The sequence below is a fragment of the Triturus cristatus genome, chromosome 8, assembly GCF_964204655.1.
Source record: "Triturus cristatus chromosome 8, aTriCri1.1, whole genome shotgun sequence".
Lineage (NCBI taxonomy): Eukaryota > Metazoa > Chordata > Amphibia > Caudata > Salamandridae > Triturus > Triturus cristatus.
Window position 1 is genome coordinate 384,666,133 of NC_140591.1, and position 12,580 is coordinate 384,678,712.

Below are 12,580 nucleotides of genomic sequence, written 5' to 3' on the forward strand. Positions count from 1 at the left end.
GAAGCAGTTCCTATTCCTCCTAGGGACACTCCAGGGCATTTTATGTATCACAAGCATGGCTTAGATGCCATATTATTTCTTGATTTATGGGTAGACTATACCAAGGGATTACCAGAAAGTCAAAGGTGGCCCGCAGCAGGGACCTGGGATGCAGAGTGCATCATGAAAGTCGAGGAAGAGTTATGGAAAAGGAAAGTCAGACAGTCACAGAAAGACGCCGTTGAATTATGGCGTAAAGAATCACATAGACGAACAGAAAAAGCACGTAGACAGGAAGAGAGGAGTAAAGAGAGTTCAAAGGAAGTTCAAGAAAATATATTAATTGAGGAAGGTATCCGAGTGAAATCAGAACAAGTAGATAGACAAAGAAACGCTCTTATGAGTGGTATGTACCCCCTCCTAGCCGAAGGACTACCTAAGGCTGTTCCAGAGATGCCAAAAGACTTGCCACCCCCATTATTTCCAATTAAGGTACATCCAAAAGGGCATTCCAGAACCGCAGAAGATGTTTTTCTTTCCTCATATCTAGACGACGCAGCTCCCGAGTATGCTAACCCCACACCACATAGACCGTCTGGCGGAGGGGTTCAACGTCAGGATCAGGTATCTGTCCCCGTGCAACAACAAGTCCCGACACGAGCTCCGGCAAGCACATCTGTTTCCGCATCTGCCCCCGCAATCGATTCTACAGTGGTATCGACACCTATAGTTGCTGTATCACGTTCGACGAATCCATTCACACCCGACGCCCCTGAAGGGGCCACGGGAGGTGCAAGCAATACTTTTACGCCACCTAGAATAAATAAACTTGTTTTTCAAGAATCAGCGCATTCACGTACACCCAAGTTCGTAAGTGAACGTACGCTTAAGGAACTCCTTATAGATTGTAGATATGACCCGGTGGTCGGTAAAGAGGACGAAAGGGTCCTGGCATCCTTACGTATCAGACGAGCTGCAGAGTATTTAGCGAGGTTACCAGGAATGATTACGCATCTAGATAAAATATATCATTTTGTCCAAACAGGGCGAGACCCAGAATGTATTAACAGAGCTATGGAATTCCAGAAAGTAGAGATACAGGGGGAACTGTTACGTTTCCTCATAAACTGTGTGATCAGAAATCAAGACCGACCGGGGGTAGACCCGAATACAATGCAAATTCTTACAAAATGGAGCCAGAATATATCAGAAGGGAGACACGATAAGAAAAACTGTATAATAGCCATGTGCCGAAAAATCCGTAGAGAAATAGAACGTATTCACGAAGAAAGATTGGAAACAGACGAGTTCGAGCAAGATGAAGTATCCGAATCAGGGAATTCCGCAAGACAGTCAGAAACCATAGCATACGTAGGCAGAGGAAGATCCTGTGATAATACTAGATACTTTTCTGATCCCATACACTCAGAATGTCCAAATAATAGCAGAACGTATCCGACGCCTATAATAAATTTAAAGTCTCCTGAACATTTGTTCCAAGCCGCAGATAAAATACTACGAGGACGAAGGGGTTACCATCTCCTCGATTCCCTGGATGAGCAAGAATTAGCCAGATCAGCCGTTCACTGGATTGACAGTCCTGAAAAATACGGTGATGAGACCGTAGCACACACGTTTTTTAACCTTAGTACAGATGAACAACGTTTAGCTGGAATCTATATGATTCAGCAGCTTCTTATACTATATAAGAGCCAACATGCTGACCCTGGTCCTTTACCTGATATATTAACGGAACTACTCACGAACAGATGGAGAGGTTCTAGTAACAAGTTAATTAAAGAAATATTAGTGTCACGTAAACAGTATGTCCTTTTTGTAAATCCGGATTCTTTCTCGCTGCCCCGCAGAGAAAGAACGCCGTGTTATATGGATAGACAAAATCCCTTACGAGAAGTACACCCAATAAAAGGCGAAGACAATGAGTTTCACCGTGTATTTGTATACACACCCATATCAAAAATTGAATTGTTAGAAATGAAGAAAGTAGTACCAAGTCATGACAAAGACCCAGCGGGTTTCCACCGAGAAATTAAGGACATGTTGCTGATGGGAGAGTATACCTATCCTGATATTATGACGATTTTAAAGGTGCTCTTACCTGCTGGCATTTATGAAAAGCTGAAAGAGAAAGAGTGGGAAGTGGGAGACCAAAAGATAGATTGGACAGCATTAGAAACGGAAGAAAAGGCCCGAGCTGCAGGTTCAGGGCTCGGGGATAAAGTCAAAGCATTACCAGGTTTACTAGTACAAGTACTGCCACGTTTATTAACTACGAAAAAGGAAGATTGGGGTGCAATCACGGCCTGTAAACAAAAGCATGATGAAGACACAAGTGACTATTATGCCCGATTTGAAAAATGTTTTGGAATAAATAGTGGTATAAAAACAAGTAGTGAGTCGTATCCACATTTATTTGTGACAAAATTAGTAGAAAATGCTTTACCTCCAGTAAAGAATAGAATATTGAAATTCGAGAGTACCTGGCAAAGTAACACTCCGTCACAAATGCTACAAATGTTACAGTATCATCACAATAGAATTAGAGATGAACAAGAACACGAACAAAGACGTATGAAAGATACAAAAATGAAAATGCTAGTGTCTCAGACAGTACCGGCTGAAGGACATAAAAAGGGTACGACACAGTCCGATTCAGCAGGACCGGTAAAAGGAACATGCAATTATTGCAAAAAGCCAGGTCATTACGTACACGATTGTCCAGTTCTAAAACATAATATCGCCATAGGTAAAACACAAGAAAGATCACGGCCACATAGACAAGATCAGAATGAACAAGGAGCTATGCCGCATTCCCAGGCCATGCCAGCCGCACAACAGCCAATACAGTTTGTGCCAGCTGCACCACCGTTGCCTGTTACTGCCACACAAACCACAACACGACAAATGTATCAGACTGCACAGTATGAATATCCTGAGTATCAGCGTTACGCATGAACCAGCCTAGAGAGGGAAGTTGACTTACCGCTTATCGAGATTCCTGTAGATCAAGAAGGACCTTATGTACATAGTGAATTATTAGGTCAAGATAGAAAATTCTTACTCGATACAGGGGCAAGTCGAACAACTATAAAACGTAGTGAAGTTCCAGGGGCACCCCTCTCAGGCTCTCAAAATATTTCCCTTGGTTTTTCAGGAAAACCTATTGTTAATGAAGTATCACAGCCTCTTCCACTTACGATAGGACCTTTGACACGAACCACAGATTTATTGCTTACTAAATCATGCCCAGAAAATCTGTTAGGAATTAAAACTCTGAAAGCCCTAGGAGCCATAATATGTTGTTCTCCGGAAGGAGTAAGATTGTTTTTACGTGATTTTAAAGGTCACTATGTATCCAGAGACATGGATCCCCGACTACAGACTTTACCAGCACATCTATGGGCACAAGGCCCTACTGATGTTGGTTGCATGAACATTACACCATACCGAGTTACACTCAAGGCAGGAGTGGTATTACCACGAATGCGACAATACAAGTTACCGCAAGATGCTGTAGTGGCTTTGTTGAAAATCATTGATGAGCTAATTGCCCAAGGAGTAGTTGTAGAAACAGACTCCAATGTATGTAATTCGCCGATAATTCCGATTCTTAAACGAACTGACCCTACTGCTCCGCCAGTATACCGATTGGTTATTGATTTGCGTGAACTAAACAAGTGCATTGTGCCACAATTTCCTGTGGTCCCCGATATATCATCATTATTGACAGCAATTGATTCCGGAGCAACATTCTTTACTGTAATTGATCTCAAGAATGCCTTCTTCAGCGTCCCAATAGATCCGGAAAGCCAATATTTGTTCGGATTCAGTTTAAATGGGCGCAGCTTTAAATTCTCACGCGCTCCCCAAGGATTTACAGAAAGCCCCAGCATCTACAGCCAAGCACTGAAACGAGAACTTGACAGTATCCACATGCCAGTCAACACTGCACTGTTTCAATATGTCGATGATCTGCTGATCACCGCGAGAAGCGAACCTGAATGTGAAAAGGCTTCTCTGACAGTTTTACATTTTCTAGCCGACAAGGGGCACAAAGTGTCTCCTTCTAAGCTGCAATTCTGTGTCCAGCGAGTTATTTATCTTGGTCACTCGCTGTCCAAGGAGGGAAGGCAGCTTACACCAGATCGCATCCAGTTAATTGCTAACATGTCAATACCCCAGACACAAAAGGAGGTGCGGGCTTTCATAGGCCTCACTTCATATTGTAGGCAATGGATCCCTCAGTACGCATTCCTAGCAGAACCTCTCATTCAGTTAACCACACAGGAGGCAGCCACATCGACTGTTCTCCCTTGGACTCAGGAACATACACAAGCTTTTGAAAGCCTAAAGGAAGCTTTATGCCAAGCACCTGTTTTAGCAACACCATGTTATAGCAAACATTTTACACTCTTCGTTACAGAACGCGAAGGTACTGCTTTGTCAGTACTCACTCAGGATCAAGCAGGATCACGCAAGCCATGTGCTTATTTTTCCAGTACATTAGATCCCGTAGCTCAGGCTTTGCCCGCGTGCCTGAAATCAGTGGCAGCAACAGCTTTAGCAATCAGACAAAGCGATGCCATAGTGTTAGGACATCCATTGACAGTACAAGTACCACATGCAGTAGAAGTTCTTGTGAACCGAACACAAACACAACACTTGACCATAGCAAGACTTACCGGTTATGAACTGACATTGTTTCAGCCACACATAGAGATCCGACGGTGTAATACATTGAATCCTGCTACACTATTACCTGTGATTGGAACAGACCCACTAGCTCATGATTGTGTTGAAATTATTGAAATAAAGACGAAACCTAGACAAGACTTGACAGACGTTCCATTGTTAGATCCAGACCTGACGTTGTATGTAGACGGATCATGCATGAGAGCAAGTACAGGAGACTTAGTGGCCGCGTATGCAGTCACAACAGACACTGAAGTTATTGAGACAAATTGTATAGATACTTTGTCAGCCCAAGCAGCAGAACTTATTGCTCTAACACAAGCCTGTATTCAAGCCACGAATAAAAAAGTCAACATATACACTGATTCACGTTATGCATTCGGAGTTGTACACGACTTCGGCGTGCTGTGGCGAGAGAGAGGTTATTTAACCTCCCATGGTGCCCACATTCAGCACGGAACCCTCATTCATGCCTTGTTAGACGCAATACATCTACCAACTGCCATATCGATTATGAAATGTAAAGCACACACGAAGGTTACTGATATCATTTCTCAAGGCAATGATTTAGCTGACAGAACAGCTAAACAGACTGCTCAGAATCGCACATTAGACATGACAAAGCCAATAGTTCAGACACCAACACAGTGTATGACAATTAAGGATCCCGCACTTGACGTGATTGAAATACAGACACATGCTACTGCAGAAGAATTAAAGAAATGGACTGAACTAGGAGGGATCCAGACAGATCAGGGATGGATGACGAAGGAGAAATCTGTATGGTTTCTTCCTGACTCTATGGTCCAAGCCATTATAGCTACAATTCACAGCCCAGCGCATTTAGGAGAGAAAGCTATGCTAGATAGCATCCAACACATTTGGTTCAACAAACATTTACGAGCAGCAGCTAAACAAAAAGTCCGTACCTGTATGATATGTTGTCAGTTCAACCCAGGAAAAAGTGTTCCCGTAGAACAGGGTGGATTCCAGACTCCTGACCATCCTTTTGAAGTGCTCCAAATGGATTATATCCAGATGGAACGATGTCGAGGATTCAAATATGTTCTGGTAGTTGTCTGCGCTCTCTCCCGATGGACTGAGGCGTACCCAGTATCAGATTACACGGCCCCGACTACTGCCAAACAGTTAGTTCGAGAATTCTTCCCGCGGTACGGTTTACCACGTGTTGTATATTCAGATAACGGCCAGCCTTTCTCATCCGAATTAATGAAACATGTCTCACTCTTGTTGGGATATCAGTGGAAATTCCACTGTGTCCGACACCCCGAGGCAGCAGGTCTCGTGGAACGACATAACCAAATTTTAAAAATCAGATTGTCTAAAATATGTAAGGAGAAAGGTGTTGACTGGATAGTAGCATTACCAGTTGCACTATTTTACATAAGAATGGTAGCACACTCTCGAACAGGGCTATCCCCGTATGAGGTGATCTTCGGAAGGCCACCAAATATGTGGGGACGCCTATACCGCGCAAAATAACTGATGTTAATTGTAATATGCTGACAGATTATTTGGCTTCCTTGATGTCTGCACTACAATCTTGTCGTTCACAGGTAGCTGCAGCTTTTCCCGACAACACTGAGGTGAAACCCCATGACGTTGCTCCGGGGGATCTGGTGTTTATAAGAAATTTTGATCCGAAGACCCAGTTGGAGCCCAGGTGGAAAGCACCAAAGCTAGTCCTGCTGACCACAAGAACAGCCGTGAAAGTGGAGGGCCGCAAGGGTTGGATACATTCCAGCCATATTAAGAAATTTCATGGACTATCCTCGGATATAGACACTGTGCCCTGCACTCCCTCACAGACTGATTCAAAACTTCCTTTTGCTGAACAGAATGACTCTCAGTGCTATAAATTAAAGCTTAGGCCCAAACAGTCGAGCAATTTGATTGTTTAAGTCCTCTCCAAGGTGAAGCGGTTGAATTGTCTCCGACATGTATCCCTTGGACCTGAGTAGAGAAAATACCCGAGAAATGTTGAAACGACAGGCGTATTGTAAATCACTGCGTAGCTACTGTATGAGGACATTATTAATTTTGTTTTTATTGAGTGTTTTAATAATTATTACGAGTGTGATTTTGCACATATATCATCCTATCTCTAGACATGTTTATAATGTTACTGCTGAACATTCTTTTAGTGACCTACCGCCACATGAATTATCTTATAGACTTGCGCTGCGCAATAACACTTTCATTAGTATGTTACATCATTCCCATCAGACTAGTAATGCCACCAATTGTTGGGTGTGTGGCCGACTCCCTCCCTATCAGAATAACAAAGGAGTTCTGCCTTTCTTTCCACATCCATTCACACACAATGGCTCCTGTGGAGCATGGTTTAGCTTACTAAATTCCATAGACCCAGACACAGCAGTTTATCAACAACATTGGATATGGGGAAATCTGAATCTAGTTTTATTCAAAGTCTGTCATCCTAATAAGGAGGGTCGCCCCAGTAGAACAGGAACTGATCTAGAAAATGAAGTGTATAAATTAGGTAATTTTACACCTAATCTTATGATTCTGAATGTCAAATCCGAAGTTGAACTAATTCTGCCCACTATGTCAGTATTTCCAGTTAAGGGTGAATTATGTATAAGAAAAGTTGGTTCCATACATATGGGCCATAGCCAATGCGTTACTACAGTAGAATATAGTGATCAAGGTAAATCTTCATTTAGAGCTTCTCGCCATTCTTACTTTATATGTGGTCAGACGGCATATATGCGTCTGCCTCTAGATTGGGATGGTACCTGTTACATAGCATTCCTCCTGCCACCTGTTTTCCTAGCTCCACCTGATTATTATCGGAATGTTCATTTAGTACACAATAGAGAGCGAAGAGATCTCCCAGTTGTCGATTATACTGAGACGGCATGGGACAAGTATGTAGATTTCAATAAAGGTATCTTTCCCTATATAGGTACAATATCAAATAGTAAACTGATACGTAGACTAACCAAGACTCTCGAAGCTGTAGTAAACGAGACTATAGCCGCCCTAGGCAATCTGACAGAGGAACAGTCAGTGATGAGAATTGTTGTTCTCCAGAATCGTCTTGTCCTTGACGTCATCCTGGCCGATAGGGGCGGAGCTTGCAGGGTCATCGGATCCAGCTGCTGCATATTCATACCAGAAAATTCGCCATCTGTATATAAAGCTATAACACGCCTTCATAAGATTGTGAGCCAGATACACGAAAATCCAGGCACTTGGACGTGGTCCGGGTGGTTTTGGAGTGTGATATCAGCCTGGGGATGGAGGGTCCTATCCTTCCTAGGTATTGGCCTTCTCATACTATTCAGTTGCTGTCTATGTCTACAATGTGGACCAGCGATCTGTGGTCTGTGTGCCACATCATGCATTCCATATCAAGGTTCTCGTTCAAGATCCCGGAAGAAGAAAGAAGAACAAATGATGCTATATGAACAGATCAATGGATTGATGAAGATTGATATCTCGTGAAGGGCAAGAAGGGGACAAGGAGGGAATGTGGAAATATGGATTTTTCTGGTCAGTTATGTCCCCTATCTTGGACCCCAACGGTTCTATGTGCATGTCACAAGTACATGTATGCTCCCTCCAGTTCCAGTTTCCAAAACGCAAACATATGTGCGTCCACCGTCAACATGTTCTCTGTCAGATCCGCCATCAATGGGCTGGATATTCGATTCTTAAGTATGAAAGGCCACCGACTTTATATGGCTAAGTTACTCCATTTTTACAGTTCAGGCAAGTAGGCCCGATTCTGTCCTCAAAGCCTTCCCTGCTCTCTGTCTCTGACAGCTTCAGCTTGAGCTCGCATCTGTATCCATGAACTTTGTCCTACTCCCTGTGCAGCTAACGGTGCCTGCCTCGGCCAGTTTTTGCCTGCCTGCCAAGACGCTGTATTTCACCTTCGAATTATCTACTTTGCTCTTCAGCCGATGCATTCCTGTCCAGTGATTTAGGTAAACATTTCCTTTAGCTCATAGGCAAAAGACTCGGCCTTTCCGTCCTCCTGCAAGTAATTCATAGCCCTGTTGCCATGGAAAGTTTTCTGCCCCTCGCATCTCATATAGACACTTAGACGCTTGTACACGCACACAGTCAGTATAGAATAGATTCTGTCCGAGAGTCTCTTCTTGTGGATAACATAGTTCTCTAAACATAGGATGTTAGATATGATTTGGGATTAGGTTGACTTGACCCCCCAGACTTCTTGTCTCCACACGTAGAGCTAAATGTCAAGTCCCCTTCACCCCCTAGTTGCACGTCAATCACACGTCATGCTGCTGCGCGCGCATCTATGTTAAGTATTATCTTATAGATCCACCTATGCATGATAATCAGAGCCAATCATGTTTCTTTCTGCTCCTTATTACGCCTAGTTTCGATTACGTACCACTATGTCACTTTTCTTATCAAATGTTACGCCTTCTACATTCGTTTCATTGTAATGTACTTATTATAAAAATGCATGTCTGTCAATAAAATATCGTACTTCACTTCCTGAACCCTCGTGGTGACGGAACCTGAAGGCCGCGACTCGAGTCGGCCATTTTGGAATAAAGCCCATTCCGAAACCTCTTATACCACGGATTCTGCCTCTTATTATTCTGAGCTATTTTGATTAAAGATCCAGTATGAAATTCAGTCCGGTAAAGAAGATTTTATTTACCACAGTTCCATTGCTTAATGAACTATCTTTTTTGAGTGGTCTGCACTGTGTGTGTTGGCCTCTGTGGTTGCTCTTTCACATTATTTCCCCAATGCAATTTGCCTATTACAGACATCCCCTGGTGGGGTTCTTTTTTTTTAATGCCCCTTTTTCCTTTGGAGTATCGTATTCTTTTCTTTTCTTCTTCTTAGTCTTTTCTTCCCCTCTTTCTCTCTTTTCTTCTCTGGGAACTCCTGCTTCGGTTTATTCTGTATGTCTTTTTTGCTTTCCATTTACCCCTATATCTGATGACCTATTAGACTGTCCTACCTTTTTCCTTTATCAGATGTTTTTATCTGTGTTGTCTGATGCCTATATATGACTGGTCTAAATGTAATGTCACTTAATGTGCGTTGCCTGAATCACCCTATTAAAAGGGCCAAGATCCTACATTATTGCAAAAGCTTATCTGGTGATATTGTTCAACTTCAGGAAACTAAGATAGCCTTTAAGGAAGCTTTGCTTTTGCGGAAGGAGTGGGTTCTTGATGCTGCTTGCTCTGAAGCCACTGGTAAGAAGAATGGGGTTGTGACTTTGATTTCTAAAAACCCCGGTCTATCTATTATTACTGCTGAGCATGATACGGATAGTAGATGGTTGCTTTCTAGCTTGTCCAATGGTTTGGATGGTTTATATGTTATGAATATTCATGCCCCCAATATTGATGATCAACTCTTTTGGCATCCATAAATAAAAAGCTCTCTGACATCCCTCAAAATGCTAGAACAATTGTTGGTGGTGATTTTAATTTGCCTTTGGATCCTATCTTAGATAGACACTCTGCTTTTAAATTTTGTCTTCCTAGGTCACAAAAGCAATTGCTGACGTCTGGAGGTTGCATAACCCTACGGGTAGTGATTTCACGTTTTTCTCCTCTCCACATTCTAGTTTTTCTCGTATCGATTATCATCTAGTTGATGCTGCTCTTTTAAAACATACTAGTAACGTAATGATCCATCCAATAGTTGTTTCTGATCATGCAGCTGTCTCATTCACGCTCCTTAATCTGGCACATAAAAAAGGGCCTCATACTTGGTGTCTTAATACAGAGATTTTGGATGATAAGGATGAAGTTAAAGAATTATCTGAGGAAATTGATAACTTCTTCAAAGATAATGAGTCCTCTGTGAATTCCCCAATAGTTTTATGGGATGCATTTAAATGCACTATTAGGGGTCATATTATCAAAAAAATGTCAAAAAGGAATAGTGATATTAGAAAGTCACTGCAGTCTTTAGAGGATGAGATCAAGCGTAAAGAGATATTATATAGAAGTTCCAATGATAAGTCTCTCTTGCAGGACATCAAGAATTTGAAATACTCTTTTAACTCCATTGTCACTAAGAGAGCTTATATTGGTGTACATGCTTAAAAGTCTGGACGCTTGCTGCTACAGAATAGAGCAGGTAAGATGTTGGCTGCAACTTTAAAGTATCAACATGAGAATGTCAAACCTGCTCAGATTTCATATATTAATGACACTAATGGTTCTAGGAAATTCCATGCTCAAGAAATTCACAAGCATTTTGCAATGTTTATGAAAAACTTTACACTCCCAAGAAGCAATGTGACTTATCTGTGTGTCAGCAGTTCTTGTCCTCGATTCCTACACATACTATTTCGCAGTCGGAGATGATTGCTCTGGAGCAACCGATTGATTCTGAAGAAATAATTCAAGCCATTAGGGTGACTCCAGGGCCTGATGGTTACCCTATTGCTTTCTACAAGACTTTTTCATCCTCAATAATAAAATATCTCAAGAAAGTTTTTGATAACATTGTACTGTCTGGTAAAGTCTCTGGTTCAGCCTCTGAGGCTTCTATTGTTGTGATTCCGAAAGAAGGGAAGGATCATTATGACCCTAAATATTTCCATCCAATCTCGCTACTAAATATGGAAACTACGATATTTGCCAAAATTCTGGCTAAGCATTTAGAGGGCCATATCCCAAGTCTTATCCATGGTTTTCAGACTGGCTTTGTAAAAGGCAGACTTGCTAGAGATAATATCTGAACCTTTTTGTCATATATTGGAGAAAGCGAAACTCTCTGCCTTGCCATCGGCTGCGATTGCTCTTGATGCCGAAAAGGCTTTCGATAAAGTTTCTTGGCCTTTTTTACAAGCAGTACTCCAGTCTCATAACTTCGTAGATTCTTTTATCAACATGGTAATGTCCCTATATGCGCAACCTAATGCTAACATCAGAGTCAATGGGGCTACGTCTTCTTTTTTTAATCTACGTCAGGGCACAGGACAGGGGTGTCCGTTATCACCCCTTCTTTTTCTATTGTCTATAGACCCACTCCTTCAGTTGCTCAATTTAAATCAGGATATCAAAGGCTTTTAATTTGGTTCACACACAATTAAAACGACTGCCTATGCGAATGACGTTCTCTTCTTTCTTGAAGATATTGTTACTGCCATTACTGCCGTCTCTAGTACTATTAAAGAGTTTTCGCTAGTCTCAGGGTATACTCTGAACAAAGAGAATACGGAAATGTTCCCTCTTAATGCGTTGTGTTTTCCTTCTCAAATGGGGGAGGCCGGTTTCAAATGGCAATCGACTTGAATTAAATACTTAGGAATTTGGTTTTGTAACAACTTTTTAGATACTATTTCTTATAATGAATCTCATATTTTAGCTAAGGTTAAAGATCTTTTGTACTCCTGGTCTCCGAAATATATCTCCTGGTGGGGCAGACTCCAAACTCTTAAAATGATGATAACTCCGATTATGAACTTTATATCCTCCATGTTGCCTGTAAAGCTTTCCTCATCCTTTTTTCATGAGATTGATTTACTGATGTCAAAATATTTGTGGAGTGATAAGCGTTCTAGAATCTCATATAAATATCTTAGAAAGCCTTCTGTTCTGGGTGGATGTAATCTTCCAGACTGGAACGTGTATCAAGTTGCCTTTTTAGCATCTCAGGGTGCTCTTTGGTTTTTATCGGATTCCCATGATACCCCCCCCCCCGTGGATTTATATTGAACAAGAGCTATGTACTCCTCTTTCTACTCCTTCTTTTCTAATTGCTTCTAAGCTTGTGCTTCCTCATTCAGACCGTATTATTTCAGACACAATTAACACACTAAAATTTATAGACAAAAAGGCTTCCAAACCCATTCATAAATCGAGGTGGTCTTCATTATGGTATAACC